The sequence below is a fragment of the Perca fluviatilis genome, chromosome 14 (genome assembly GCF_010015445.1).
Source record: "Perca fluviatilis chromosome 14, GENO_Pfluv_1.0, whole genome shotgun sequence".
NCBI classification, from domain to species: domain Eukaryota; kingdom Metazoa; phylum Chordata; class Actinopteri; order Perciformes; family Percidae; genus Perca; species Perca fluviatilis.
Window position 1 is genome coordinate 14,028,855 of NC_053125.1, and position 13,372 is coordinate 14,042,226.

A 13,372-nucleotide genomic window follows, 5' to 3' on the forward strand; every position below is an offset into this window, starting at 1 on the left:
ATTTAGCTAGATGTTGTATACGTGGCATGACGAAATTCAAACTTTAAATATACTCGAATTACGCCAAAAATGAAGCTAACTATCCGTGATTTGTAACTACAAATCACGGGCTACATCCAGCCGCAGGCTCTATCAATGAGAATCGCGGACAAGCGGCGTTTATTTCCCCAATCGTTTGTTTAAATAACTCAACATATTATAATTACACACATTAAAATATTAACTGGAACTGTGGTAAGAGATTGCTGGCGTAACAAGCTCGCTGACCGCGCTCTCGCTCACATACACGGCCATTTAGCTAGCAGTAAGAGGGGGGTTGCAGGCCCTGGAGCTCTGTCAGGGCAGCAGCGTTTGGTTGTCCATTAGCGCAAAAAAAGGTGACTTTGCGCGGGTATGGAGTGCTGTGGGCTGCCGCGGAGAGCTCCAAATACCTCATAGCGGGCCAGGGTCTGTGAAGGAAGGCAGGCCGGGCGGTGAGGCAGCAACACAGGCAGCACCGGCCGCTGAACTCCGACACAGTCTTACCAAATTTGCAATTGGCCATACATTTTCGTAAAACGGCCCATATTTGAGCTTTATATAGTTGATTTCTCGCAAAAAAAAAGTCTCAGAAGTGAATTTAATAAGGAAATAGCCCAATAAACAATGTATAACTTTGCAGTGTCTGAAATATGAGACCTGCTGTCGAGTCTCCCATGTGTTTCTATGTAGTTTGCTCAAACGTAGCTCATTCTGAATATTCATGAGCATACCATATTTGGAAGAAAAGCTCTTGTTCCAAATAGAGACATATTCACAGGGTAGTTAAGGGCCTAATAAAACAGCATTCGGGCAATTTTCAGCCCAACCAATGTTACATACCCTATTAGGAGACCTTAAGGAGCAGTGTAAAATACCCTATACATGGGTATCAATGACGTCACCTTTTTGTTGTGGCCGCCATCTTTAGGACTGAGCGCCACCAACCGTCGATTCCAGGCTTAATTTTACTGTCTATGATGCCAGGGAAAATGGCAAACGTTAACGCCAAAGAAACGGGTTCTGCTAACGTTACTCAGACGAAAATCGCTCATCTCTCTGATAAAGAAAAGCAACGCTATTACAATAAAATTGATATTTTGGGTTTTGATCCGTATTTACTTCCGAATCAACTACTGACCCCGCTGAAATCTGTCGTTAGCTTGCCAAACATGTCTTTTGGCGACATTTACATCTACCTCTTCCACAATCCTTCTCCTTACACCGGGGAGTCCCTTAAAGGGGAACTCCGGGCATTTAGCATGAGCTCCCACTCAGCTAAAACGGCAGTTATGGGGGCATAAGATAAAGAGTGCCTTTGTGCCTCTTAACAGACACAAAATGCAATTAAAATGTCTGTGCAAACAGACACAAAATGCAATTAAAATGTCTGTGCAACATGAACAGGGCCCTTACATGACAACAAGAAGCATTTAGCAACTTAGCCATTGTTTAAATTCACCTACCCTCTTAGCTGCTAGCTGCCGTCTGGGATGAGTGAGTGTGTTCAGCCAGGCTCCGGTAATAATCATCACGCAGCAGTTCCATGTGTATTTGTAGCATATATATCCATTTTGTGTGCTGTCGTTGGTGAATATGAGTCTCTGCAGTGGGGAATTGTGTGGTAGTTTCCTTAGCCAGGCTAGCAGCCTGGACCGGCATCCTTCCCGGCATCCTTCCCGGCATCCTTCTCCTTCCTAGCCGCCTCCCTCGCCTGCTGAGCCCGATAACAATCCAACAAGCGCCCGCTGGTCGGGTGGAGGTCTTCCAGAAGACCGTTCAAGCCTTCGCGGCGAAAATTTTTATTTTATTTCACCCTCATAAATAGGTAATTGAGCACTGTAGTGGTTATGACCATAACTAAAAACTCAAAAGCCTCTTCAATGTGTTCAATATCTTCTGTATTCTCCATAGTTACGTTACTCTAAGCTTCTTCCCTTGTGAACACCTCCGATCGTCACTTTTCACACACTACGCTCCTCCAACCTGCAGTGTGCTATTTACCTTTTTCACGCTACAGCTGAATTCACACGGAACTTCAGCGCGAGACTACAGCTAGCAGTCTAAAACACTATTTTACTGTACAGGGCATAAACATAATTTGGTCCGTTTCCATGTAGTTACATAGCTAGCTAACGTCAGTTAAGGAGCTTACCCGAAATAAAGTGTTCATTGCACTTGTCTGAAGTGTTCTGTGGGAGTCCACTGATCCCTTTTAATGGCAGCTAACCATTTATGTCTCCTTTCAGTATTTTTAGGAATATTATAAAACGTATATCCCGATTTTTTTGACTTGCTGTTATCACAGCCCATGGCACAGCAGATAGAAGGCATATTTTACCTGTTTACTTCCGGTCCCTGGGTGGTCCTAAAGATGGCGCCGTCTTTAATGTGTGACGTCACGGGATACCCGTGTATATAATCATTCTTCACCTCTTTAAGAATGACTTCAGTGTCGTACTTTATTTTCTCAAAGAAAAGCTTAACTCCAAGTCTTCCAGAAGACCGCTGTTCCCAGCAGCAGCAGCAGCTATTAGCCCACCCACCGACTCTATACACAATGTGATTGGCCTGACCAGAGTTTGGTTTTTCCAGCTCGCAAGCCAACGGAGAGTGCCTAGACCCCCCTGGCTGCAAAATAAATTTGCTGCCACTAGGGTGCGTCTAGATTTCTAGGCTATCCTTGGCCCAGAGGAGTATAATGACCAGTGACCTGATTCATGGAGATGGACTTAAAACCCTCCAAATCTTCCATTTGTTTACAGCGCCCATATTATGCTCATTTTCAGGTTCATAACTGTATTTTAAGGTTTTACCAGAATAGGTTTACATGGTTTAATTTTCAAAAAACACCATATTGTTGTTGTACTGCACAGCTCTCTCTCACTGCTGCAGATCCTCTTTTCACCTGGTTTCTGTTTTAGCTACAGAGTGAGACCTCTTTTCATCTTCTTCTTCTGTACTATCTTTGATTGCACTCGCACATGCTCAGTAGCTCAGATGTAGAGCATGTCAGCTAGCTAACTCTAGAGACAGTAAAAGAAAGCCTGTTTCTCCAACTTTGGTCAGTTACAAGGCAGGATTAGCTGGGAGACTTCTAAATGAGGGCGCACATGTAAGTAGTTCTTTTGTAGATTATGGTGAACTTGTGTGTGTTGTAGCAGTGCTTTGCTATTGAGAACGACGTAACATGCTAGCGTTAGCGTTAGCCGGCTAACGCTACGAGCTAACGGTTGTGGTTAGCCAGCTCATTTCGGACTGTGACGTCACAGTCCAAGGCCGATTTTGAACAGCTCACTAGGAGACTGAAAGCAGGACACATTCAGAAACCTGTATCTCACTCAAAACAGCATGGATGGATTTTTTTCAAAGTTTGTATGTGTGTGGAAGTACCAGAGACACAAAAGAACACCCCAAATCCCAGAAAAAGTGTTTTTTTCATAATATGGGCACTTTAATGGGCATGTCTGTTGGGTTTAGGAGATGCTCAAAGTCCACCTTCCACCATTTAATTGTTTTCACCATTGATGACACCAATTGCCAGCTCTTACTGAAAAGCCTGGGTGTGAGGTGTCCCCTCCCTAAGCCTTACAAATGGTTCTTCATAACCTCTTTGAGGTTTCCCAAGAGCCTTCTTCTGCACTCTTTCCAAATCACACCAAACACAAATGAATACTAAAAGGTGTACACCATCAGAATCCCAAATCACTAACTTATTGTGGGCATTTTTCATAGTGGACATTGACTTGTCATCGTAGGAAAAGCACAGGAGTTAATGATACAATATGTTCTATTCAACTGTCTTAGCAAGCTGTGACAGTGTGCCAGAATCCATAATACTAGGATATGTGACGTCTTCAAAAGGTTATTTTTGTCCGACCAAAAGTAAAACACCCAAAGATACTCAGTTTGCAGTTATATAACAGAGACAAGTAACAAATTATCTCATTTGAGAAGATGCAATCAGAGAATGATTTTGCATGAAAAAATGCCTGAAATGATTTGATACCAAATGATTGGTAATTAATTTGGTCCTCTAATCAATTAATTGTTTCAGCTCTGACTGTTTGCTAAAGCCTGTGCATTAAACCGAACTAACACCACACATTCAGTATCCTTCTATAGCACGACTGCTCAAAATCAGCAAAGTAATACATACAAACTGTTCAGCGAACAGTTTTTTTTGTTAATTTCTCAGTATTGTTTCTAAATATTCCTAATATTTTAAGTAAATCAGTAGGAATTCTCAAATGCAGGAATATGTTCACCTTGTCTGTTCTACTTTTAAGATGGCTCAACCTTAAACTTTTCATTATTTGCTTTAAAAAGGTCTGAAAGTGCCTTGCGGTTACAGTTAACTTGGCAACAAAATGGTCCTTATCTGCGACTCCACTCAGTGTGTCTCAGCTCTAGAGGTGAAAGACAGAGAGCCATGGATCTCTTCAGACTGCTGTGCTAATTAAAGGTATCAGTCATAAGAGATGCATGTCAGTTTATAAGGCGAAGACGCAGAGAGGGGCCTCATTTGTCACTGCCCAGATATATATCCAATAAGAATTCAATTGCTTGGCATAAATGCATAGTTTGATGTATGGTGTGTGTGTGTGTGTGTGTGTGTGTGTGTGTGTGTGTGTGTGTGTGTGTGTGTGTGTGTGTGTGTGTGTGTGTGTGTGTGTGTGTGTGTGTGTGTGTGTGTGTGTGTGTGTGTGTGTGTGTGTGTGTGTGTGTGTGTGTGTGTGTGTGTTTGAAGGGGGAGCAGAGAAGTCTCTGAAAGAGAGCGATGAACAGCAGAGTGGTGAAACATGGCAGTATCTCCTCACCCATCTCTCTCTCCTTCACACAAACACACACACAAGGTACTTAAACCAACCTATATTACTGCGTACGTGAGTTGTCTCCACGTTTTTGAGATATACCTTAACTGGTGAGATTTGGTTACGTTAGCAGGCCAGTTGTTCAAATAATATGCTCTGGTTTTCTTTCCAAGGTAACAAGAAGTATGGACAACACAAGAAAGCAAACACATTTTTTTAAAAGATGCAATTTTCTCAAGTGGAGCAGTGAATATTATGCAGTAATGTGGCATGAATAATTTTACCTTCTTCTGTGCCACTGTGATGAAGTTCCCGACAGCTTAGGTAGACAGTTATTTTGTGTTTCCGAGAGCATCACTTGGGTATCTGCTCAATGACCATCTGACGAGGTGATGGCAGTTTGGACTGTGTGGGTTGTGTTGCTTGGTATGTGTTCCTCGCCATGTCTCAGTCAAAGTTTTAGGTGGTAGTTTAAGATAAATTACCCAGTCCAATATATTACCTGATATTTGCTCATTGTAGATATACACAGATGGATAAATAGGATTACAAATGTTGACAGCTCTGTTTTTAAATTAGACGACTGCATACTCAGAAAGTTCTGTATGCATACTAAAACAATTACTTGATTTTTGAGTATGCTGTTCTTTTCCCACAATGCAATCCACAAAGGTAAGGAGCACTTGGTTGATTTTCTTGTATACTGAGTGTAAAGCTCAGTATACTAAAGGGCCTTTCAGACCAAAGGCAGCAATGGCATCGCTGCGCCACGGCGGCATTTTGCTGCATTGAGCGAAGCAACCAAACCAACCTGGTTGAACTTTGGGCACAGCACACTGTAGATGTGCAAGCGCAGCACAAACCCATTTTACAATTTCCACTGCATTAAATAGCCCAGCAGCTAGAAGAGTTTACCTCTGCTCATAGCTTAATCCCAACAAAATGCCACAGTTGAATTTTAGCCTGCATGCACGTTTTTATAGGCTAACATTGTTAAAACAGAGCAGCTTATATTGGTACAAAGAGCAACAAGTTAGTGGACTGCCAAGTCTCTCTCTCTGCTCGCTGCTAGATCGCTGTGCTGCGGAGCCTCTGCTATATCATGCCCTCTGCAAACCTATTTCATACAGTCTATGGGCAAAACGCAATTTGTTTTAAACCTCATTGACGATTGAGCTTTCTGGTCTGTGAAATAGATCAAAGGCAAGGAGAGAAAGCAGCATGACTGTAAATGACAGCAAAATGCAGTAAAGTCTCACACTGAGCTGAAATGGAAACGCTGTGCTGCAACATTTGTCTTTCGGTTTAATTAAAGGTTGTTTATTCTGTTACTCTACAGTATTTAAAGAAAAAGCATATAGTAAACAGTTGGAGTTAGATAATTTTGCGGAGGCGGTTAACCGCCATACTGTATGTGATACGTTGCTTCGTCACGGAATGTGTTGGGGAGTTGAGAAAGTGTCTTAAAAGTGGCCCAAGGACAGAACTATCTCTTGCATGATTGGGTGTCATCATTATCACTGGGAGAGAAGTCAAATGAATCTCAGACACATTGTCAGACTAATTTGACTCAAACTTCTTACAGCGGAATGGCCATTTCAGATTCTGTTCTACAGCTGGCAGATTGGCACCTCAAATTGGTTTTCCCCCTCCCTTTGCTGCCCTCACAACTTGGTCTCCTCCTCTCATCCATTTGTCTTTTGTAGCACCAGTGCCAAAGTTCTTATTGCTAATGTGCACAAAAGCTAACAACCATCAGCTCCCTTGTTTTAAACGCCACTCTGGATGAAGAGATGGACTGCTTCTTGGATTTTCCCATGTTTCTTCCTTTTTGTTTTTATTTTGTTTTGACCGTTTCAGACGCAAAGTGCAACAAAGTGAGGAGATAGATCTGGCTATTTCATGACTAGTCAGAATCGCTTGATGGCCCTGGGTGTAAACTTGCATACTTTTTTCTTTCAGCATGTGGATTTTGTCTGCAATCTGTGCCAAACTAGGCAACACAAACCTCAGAATGCAGCCAGACAAAGGTGTGCTACACCAAAAAGACGAACACAGGTAGCAATACTGCACAACCACTAGTGCAGGTAAAGAATATATCTCTTTACATAGGTACTGTATGTTCTGTGGTGCATGCAGTTATGTGGCTTTGGTGTGAGGTAAGTAGGAGGAAACTTTTGTGTTCAGCTTGTGGCTATTTTTAACAGCAGCTCCCTGCCAGCATAAAGTTAGATGGAAGCCTGCAGACTCCCTCTACCTTTAGCTTTTAGAGTATCTAGCAGGCATAAATGCATACATCTTAGTGCTGGAACTATTAGTTAAATAATCAATTATGTAATAAAAAAATCAATTGTACATCTGTATTGTTAATTATAAATTTTAGTCAGTTATCAAATACAATTCAAACATTGAACATTTGGCTGCTATATCCGATTAAACAAGAAATTCCAAGGTCCAACATTGTCTAACATAACCTGTGGTGGGCATGAGTCATGATAATTAGGTCAACATGGAAAATCAGAAATGGACTACATTTACGTAACGTTCATTCATCCATTTACACACTAATGGCAATTTGGGGCTCAGTGTCTTTCTGAAGGACACTGACATATTAGCGATGTAGTCTGGCAGAATTTTCTTACAAACCATATTTTTGATTCCTTTTATGATTGTAAAAAGTAGAGAGGTAATGGGGGCAGAGTGAAAGTAAGGACGACATGCAACAATGGTGTGTTGCACCAGTGTTATAGCAACGGTAAGATATTTTATTTTACCTTGATCTTGTAATGTGCATTGCCCAGATATGTTTGTCTCATGCAAACCACATGGCCCAACGGTGGGAGAAGAGGTACAACTCAGTGGCAGCTGCATGAGATAAGTAGTACAGGGCGAAGTATTGTCAATTTGGTGAAAAATGTAACAAAAGCTCCTGCACATTGTCTTCGACCTACAGCCACAACATTTTATTAAATTAATTTGGTGTTTCCGCTCTAAACTTGTGAGACTGTTCTTGCAGCACAATGAGGGAGAAGGGCCATTTGTTGAGCACTGTATGCAAACACTACTGTAAATATGTTGAAGGTTTTGTGATGTGAAGACATGAAATACTGTAAAAACAAACAGTTTTTAAAGATATCTGTAAGGGAGTTTGGAAGTATTGATGCTGTGTGATAAATGTTGTATAGTGGTAATCAAATCCTAGCTTGTTTGGCCTTTCTGATTCCTGGGTCAGCATTCAAGCTGTCTAGCTGTCTTTGGATTTGAAATTGGATTAGGGTTATTGTTGCAATGTGACCTCTTTTACTGGCTCCTTTTGACCTTAAGCTCCCAACAGTTAGCGTTGTACAGCGTGCACCCCCATAAATCTGTTGTGTTGGCATTATGTGACTCATACAGTGGTGTCAGGAAAATGGTTGTGCATGGAATGTAATAATTTGTTTGTGCAAACATTCATTTGGTGTAGTCAAGTTTATGATCACTTTGGAGGCTATAGTTTGTGGTGCTATTAAATCGTATTGGGTTACACTGAGAGGTGTTCTAATATTTTGTTAATCCCATTATATCAATGAGGGTAGACTAAACATTAAAAATAGACCTTCCCTTTCTTAATGCAAGGTGAGCATACATGTGTAGAATCGTGCTGAACACATTTAAAATCAACCTAACTAAGACTGTCTACTTCTCCTGCTCTTCTGTGCAGCGACATAGCTAATGTCCTCTGAGTCAAACCCACTCCAGGAAAAAAAAAGAAACTAAATATTTTAGCTTCTGTCTGAAGTAAGCAATTACTCAGAATTAATTCTAAGTGATTATCCTAGATATTTATCTGTGTATTAAGTGTGGACATTGCTTAAAGTTGCTGAAATTTCTAAATTGTCTAATTTTGCATTTTCCCACGACATGCATAATTACTTACATTAAAGCGCGGGGGAGGGGTGAGATATATGATACGGGTTCAATATCATATCTGATCTTTACTTACTCAGGTTTGACTCACTCAACAGTACAGCAGGATAGTGTTTGTCCCTCCACTCTTTAGACATGTCACACTTCCTCCTTTTTCTGTGGTTTGGGGAGGGATTATCAAAACAAGGCCTAACATCCCCATCTGGGTAAGCTTGTGAATTATTCACAAAGTCTACGGGCATGTCATTTGTTCTCTTACAGTGTCTATAGACCTTTTTTCACGGCAGACATGTAGACATGTCATAGTAGGAAAAGCACAGGTGTATTCAAACCCATTAATGATGGCTGCATTCCACTTAGGAGAGGCCCTGGTATTGTGCATGCTGACTCACTGAAACAGCTCACTGGGTCATCGTTATGGTTATCAATTTCAGCTGTGCTTTTCCTACTCTGACAAGTCAACATATCTGCTGTGAAAAAGGTCTATTAACACAGACTGTCACAGAGGAGAGATCTCATCTTTCACTCATTTCGAAATGTCACAACCTGGAAATTTAATTGATTCAGTGTGATTTACTTGGATTTGACTTATTTATGTTTTGCTGTTTGGAGCATCTTTATGGTGACGTGGCTCGTGTTGACATCCTAAGTGCATGCCAGCTTCACGCTCGGTTCTCGTTTAGAGTCTCCTAACTAAATTGGGTAAGGGAGGATTGAAAAGTGTTAATTATACTTTAAGTGATGGTTCGGAGTAATTTCACCCTAGGGTCGTTTGCATCATGACCTCGAGCCAAACACCCCCCCCCCCCACAGAAGCTTTTTTCACCTGGGTCTAACATTGGGAGCGTTAGCGTAGAGTAGCGTTATCAGCTGAATAGCTTAGCGTAGGGGCTAATGGACCCACATTTGTATCTCGTAAATGACCCCATTAATAATGCCCGAAATCATACCAAACGTCACTTCGTCATTTCTACACTAGTACAAATAGGTTATGCACTCATAAAACGATGGATTGGAAAGTTTGTAAGTACACCAGAAGTTTATGTAAGTAACACTTGCCTGCTCTCTTCTGCTCTCTGCTGTTGTTGTTGTTGCTGCTGTAAGACGAGTGCTTAGGGACGTCTACAAATTACAACACCGAAAAGAGATGCAACAAAAATATTTTTTAATTTAACTTTTTTTTTAAGTGCTGTAGTATAACTAGCAGGAGGAGACAAGTAATAATTGAGGTAAGTTTGGAGACATTACCTTATTTAATCATTAAATTAATAAATATTTTTGTTGTATCTCTTTTCGGTGTAGTAATTTGTAGATGGCCCTAAGCACTCGTCTAACTGCATGTAGCAGCAGCAGCAGCAGAGAGCAGAAGAGAATGCTACTCTACGCTAACTCTCCCAATGTTAGACCCAGGTGAAAAAAGCTTCTGGGGGGGTGTTTGGCTCGAGGTCATGGTGCAAAGGACCCTAGGGTGAAATTACTCCGAACCATCACTTTAATAACCAGGGTTTCCTGGGAAACACAATTTGTTTTGGTTCCATCTAGGGCTGCAGCTATCGATTATTTTAGTAATTGAGTATTCTACCGATTATTCCATCGATTAATCGGATAAGAAATACTTTTGTTTTATTGAAGAGCAATAATATACAATAGTTTGGTTTAATTTTTGGAAAAAGCAAAATTTTTATTGCCTACATTGCTTACAATAGCTCTCAAAAAACGAAACATTAAGTGCATTTAAGTGCCATATTACATTGTTTTTAAAGAAAACATTTTCTGAAATGCAATAACAACCTCAAACTAAGGCATACATTAAACATACATAAACATTACCTTAAGTTATGCAACTTAACTTTCAGAACTACAAGTTTCAACCTGAGACTGATCTGTATATAGGCCTATATGTAAATATTAGTTATACTCAACCTATTTTCATTTATAAATTTGATTACAATGTCACACAGCTCTGTTACACTTATGCTAGTAGATCGTTGATCAGCTGTTTCTCCGTGAAGAGAGAGAGAGTGAGATACGTCCGTACGACTCTGTCATTTATTTTTGTCGGGTCCGCTTCGTGGAATGGATGATTAAGTTGGACTCCGTGTTTTCTGTTGAGATGCTGAAGCATTGACGTCGTGCTATTATTGTGGTAAGCTAGTTTGATTTAGCAGTAGACACTACACATTGTACAGAGTTTTCGTTTTAATTACGTTTGAACTAGGGGTGTGACGAGACACTCGCTCACGAGACAAGACGAGACACGAGATTGGGGTCACGAGAGCGAGACGCGATTTTAACACTAATTTAAAGAAAACTTCAGTTAAGAAATATGACTGGGAAAAATAGTCTTTACTCAGAGAACCAAGGTTACAAAGCTAGGGGTGTGACGAGACGCTTACTCCACGAGACGAAACACATCGAAAGTTTGGGTTCATGAACGAGCGGGCAGATTTCTCCGTGCGTGAAAAGTTGTCGTCGTGGTAATGTGAGCGTGATGGAGCGTGGAATTACTATAGAAAATCCCTGCCACTTTTAAATCATTTGTGTGGCAACATTTTGGTTTTCCTGGCGGAAATAATAAACGGCGAACAGTGACACACGAGACACAATATGTAAACATTGTAAGAAAAATGCCGTATACCGCGGCTAACACCCAAGCACTATCCAAAACACTTACAGCAGCACCACCACGGCTCCATACCACTGCACCGCTCGCGTTACGGTGAATTAAGTGGTATCTGGCGCATTTCTTTCTTACAATGTTTACATATTGTGTTCGTCTTGTCTGTCACTCTTTCACTCTTTTCACCTCGACGAAATCACGCGTGGATCTCGCGAGATCTCGAAAAACGAGATCTCGTCACACCCTTAGTTTGAACTGATTCCAAACTTTGGACACTTTCTGTCGTGTTCTCCAGCCATCTTCTTTTTTTCCACAGGAAACATACCTTCTTTTGTTCACTATTACCTTGAGATATTTTCTGTGTCTGTAGCTTTAAATGCTGTTGGGGGGGCAAGGTGGAGGATGGGGGTGTGTCCTTGACCAGCTGCCACTTTTCTTGTTTGCAAGCCATAATGTCTCTCTCTTTCTCATGGGTGGGCCAAATTCTCTGGGTGGGAGAAAGGGGAGGTATGACCTCATGAGGAGCAAGATTCCAGATCGGCCCATCTGAGCTTTAATTTTCTCAAAGGCAGAGCAGGATACCCAGGGCTCGGTTTACACCTATCACCATTTCTAGTCACTGGGGGACCATAGGCAGGCTGGGGGAACTCATATTAATGTTAAAAAAACTCAATGTGAAATTTTCATGCTATGGGACCTTAACAGAAACCATTCTGCTCACTTTTAATCCAAAATATACAACTGTTAATGTGTGCAAATGATTTGTATCCTAACTCCTTCAATGTTACAATTATGGTGGTTACCGTTCAGAGTCGTGGTCACATAATGTCTATTTTTAGGCTACTTACACATTCAGTTGGTCCGTGAACGATTTCTCTTGCTTTTTTACTACAGCGGCCGTGTTTCCTACAAATAATGTTTTGCATCTATCAGAATTATCTTAGCCTGGCTCGACCAAGTCGCACCTCCTCAGCCTGGCTTGGCCGTCGTGAAACGCACCAAGCCAGGATGCACAGATTAGACTAAGTCAAGCCTCGCTTTATCAGTTATCCTGGATTTATAAATTCTGCTTTTGTGAATCAGCCCCCTGGTGTTGCAAGCACAATCCAAGATTTAAAGGGATTCCAGATTGGAATTTGCTATAACTCCCAAATCAATTGATCAGTCTTATATGGCAGTCAACAAACTATTATATGCTAATAATTTCTCTGTTTTGTTTTATTTATTTATTTAATATTAGCAATGTTTGTAAACAAAGTATATTTTGTGTAATGGTCAGCTTTGGAAAACACAAAATAGCAATTTCCCTTCTGTACCACAAACTCATGAATTATGGATTTAAGTAAATATGCATCCAGCCCACAGAGCCCCATTACAGGTTGAATCCTGTATGAAATGGAATGATTGTTACACAAAGTTAGTAGTGGTGTGGCCTTTTTTGGTGCTTTTGAAGGGATACAGTATATTCAGTAATGCCGTGGTCTGTGCCTGACCTTTTTTTTAATTTTAGTGTGGAGTTGAAGAAGAGGCTAGACGTGTTGATTTGGAAGCCATCTGACCTGGCTTTTAGAACCCTCCACGTGCTAGGGTTAAACACGGCTCGGTCACTGCTGGACTTTGGTGAATCGGCGTCTGTTAGGGATGGGGAATTGAATTTAGTATTATTGATGTTTACTGGCAGTTAACTGCCTCCCCTATTCAGGGGGGATAATTAAACATGATGTACTCAGTTTTTTTAGCAGTAATGAAAGTTGCACACTTAACCTTTTTGAAAACTGACGTAATTGATTATTAAAACGTGTTCCGTAGCCACAGGTCATATGTCTCTGGTATTAAAAGGCTATAAAAGTTGTGTGTTATGAGTTTATAACGGTGTAGTATTTTTCATCCAGCCAGTTGAACCATAATTAATATCCGTTGTATTTACTTTAAGATTTCTCATCAACTGCAAAAACCCAACTCTTTTCTATTTGTGTGCAATTATACTGAATATACCAATTTGTTTCAAAGCATT

General features: G+C 40.9%; 1 long non-coding RNA gene across 1 annotated transcript in view; it reads left to right on the top strand.

Moving 5' to 3' along the window:
• Positions 1-13,372, top strand: part of LOC120573267 — a 56,437-nt gene that overhangs the window by 30,144 nt on the left and 12,921 nt on the right. The window lies entirely within an intron of this gene.